Genomic DNA, 2,500 nt, shown 5'->3' with positions numbered 1-2,500 from the left:
CACATTGAATGAGAGGTAGTCATGGCCGAGTGGTTAAGGCGATGGACTAGAAATCCATTGGGGTCTCCCCGTGCAGGTTCAAATCCTGCCAACTACGACCACATGGTTGTTTTATTTTTCAGAAAATTTACTAAAAGCTTGAAACCAGTGTTGCTCAGGGTGAGTCAGGAACTGGCACATCAAAATCTTTAGGATGCCTGCCTGTTCTCTCTTTCTCTATCCGTCATTCTCCTCCTCTACTTGAGACTGAGCCCAGGAATCTCAGCAGCCATTCTAAGTAGCATTTATTAATTACAAATGCATTTTGAATGTCAAATTTGTAAGAAAGTTTTGTACATTTAGCAAAATATCAAATTCATTTGAAAGAAAATGATGTCCACTCAAAGTAAAAAGAGCTTTGGTTACTTTCAATGCACAACATTTTACTTTCAAATCGTGTCAGATGACTTTCAGTGCTAATTATTATATCATTAACCTCTACTTTATTAAAAATTGTGCTTTATGCAAAAAAAGAAAAAGCACAATTATTAAAAATTGTGCTTTAATGCAAAAAAAGAAAAATAATTGTCTGTGCATACTCTCATGTAGCACAATTATCTTCACTAGCTCAAAAGGGCCGCTCATTGTCCAAAATGAATTGTCAAATCAGAACAAACAATGGAATATCCCCATCATTCCTGGAACATTTGATTAGTTTACAAAACAAGCAAAATTTAAAAGAGTGTAGAAGGTTTGATAGGCTCAAGCATCTCTAATCTTGATGTAAGTTTGGCTACACTAAAAAATCTATTGAAAGTGCTTTCCAAACTAGCTCTGTAGCCAGTTGATAGTAATTGCACAAATATAAGTCAAACTATTAGTGATATTTTCCAAATGATTAAACATGACAATTTGTGTGATAAAGCAACACAGGAATAAGTGGTTGAATCTCTTTTGAGTAGTCAAATCATTTTTCATTTTGCTTGGAAAGTTGATAATGTTTAAAATTAACACTCAATCATTTTAATAGCACGTAATATCACAGCTGTATGATCATGGAATACTTCGATAGCTCAGCTGGTAGAGCGGAGTACTGTAGAGGAGATTGGTACAGAAATCCTTAGGTTGCTGCTTCAATTCCGGCTCAAAGGATGACGCTTTTGATAAACTTAGATGTCAGTACTGACATTTTACAAACCCAAAACTATACCAAGTATAAAGCATTCTCCAAGTTATATTTTAAAAATCATTAACGCAGGTCACTGTGGTCAGGATTAACTTCCCATGGAAATCATCTCTGATACAATATTACTTCAGTCTTCCTCACAGCCTGAAATGAAGTAGCTCAACCCATAGAGAAACTTTTGTGAAAACATAACCTTGAATGAGAGGTAGTCGTGGCCGAGTGGTTAAGGCGATGGACTAGAAATCTATTGGGGTCTCCCCGCGCAGGTTCAAATCCTGCCGACTACGACCGCGTGATTGTTTTATTTTTCAGAAAATTTACTAAAAGCTTGAAACCAGTGTTGCTCAGGGTGAGTCAGGAACTGGCACATCAAAATCTTTAGGATGCCTGCCTGTTCTCTCTTTCTCTATCCGTCATTCTCCTCCTCTACTTGAGACTGAGCCCAGGAATCTCAGCAGCCATACTAAGTAGCATTTATTAATTACAAATGCATTTTCAATGTCAAATCTGTAAGAAAGTTTTGTACATTTAGCAAAATATCAAATTCATTTGAAAGAAAATGATGTCCACTCAAAGTAAAAACAGCTTTGGTTACTTTCAATGCACAACATTTTACTTTCAAATCGTGTCAGATGACTTTCAGTGCTAATTATTATATCATTAACCTCTCCTTTATTAAAAATTGTGCTTTATGCAAAAAAAGAAAAAGCACAATTATTAAAAATTGTGCTTTAATGCAAAAAATAAAAATCATTGTCTGTGCATACTCTCATGTAGCACAATTATCTTCACTAGCTCAAAAGGGCCGCTCATTGTCCAAAATGAATTGTCAAATCAGAACAAACAATGAAATATCCCCTTCATTCCTGGAACATTTGATTAGTTTACAAAACAAGCAAAATTTAAAAGAGTGTAGAAGGTTTGATAGGCTCAAGCATCTCTAATCTTGATGTAAGTTTGGCTACACTAAAAAATCTATTGAAAGTGCTTTCCAAACTAGCTCTGTAGCCAGTTGATATTAATTGCACAAATATAAGTCAAACTATTAGTGATATTTTCCAAATGATTAAACATGACAATTTGTGTGATAAAGCAACACAGGAATATGTAGTTGAATCTCTTTTGTGTAGTCAAATCATTTTTCATTTTGCTTGGAAAGTTGATAATGTTTAAAATTAACACTCAATCATTTTAATAGCACGTAATATCACAGCCGTATGATCATGGAATCCTTCGATAGCTCAGCTGGTAGAGCGGAGGACTGTAGAGGAGATTGGTACAGAAATCCTTAGGTTGCTGGTTCAATTCCGGCTCGAAGGATGACATTTTTGATAA

The 2,500-nt window shown here is 35.2% G+C and overlaps 3 non-coding genes across 3 annotated transcripts; all 3 read left to right on the top strand.

Moving 5' to 3' along the window:
• The first annotated feature begins 15 nt into the window (after positions 1–15).
• TRNAS-AGA (transfer RNA serine (anticodon AGA)) lies at positions 16–97 on the top strand. The gene has a single exon. It is a non-coding gene; the product is annotated as a tRNA-Ser (tRNA).
• A 1,273-nt stretch (positions 98–1,370) lies between these two features.
• Positions 1,371–1,452, top strand: TRNAS-AGA (transfer RNA serine (anticodon AGA)). Its single transcript has one exon. It is a non-coding gene; the product is annotated as a tRNA-Ser (tRNA).
• A 943-nt stretch (positions 1,453–2,395) lies between these two features.
• Positions 2,396–2,485, top strand: TRNAY-GUA (transfer RNA tyrosine (anticodon GUA)). Its single transcript is given in 2 exon segments — positions 2,396–2,432; positions 2,450–2,485. It is a non-coding gene; the product is annotated as a tRNA-Tyr (tRNA).
• Positions 2,486–2,500: the final 15 nt, after the last annotated feature.

Source organism: Pseudophryne corroboree, chromosome 4, assembly GCF_028390025.1.
Source record: "Pseudophryne corroboree isolate aPseCor3 chromosome 4, aPseCor3.hap2, whole genome shotgun sequence".
Classification (NCBI taxonomy): domain Eukaryota; kingdom Metazoa; phylum Chordata; class Amphibia; order Anura; family Myobatrachidae; genus Pseudophryne; species Pseudophryne corroboree.
Note: the sequence above shows the minus strand (reverse complement) of the source record. Positions and strands in the feature narration are given on the sequence as shown.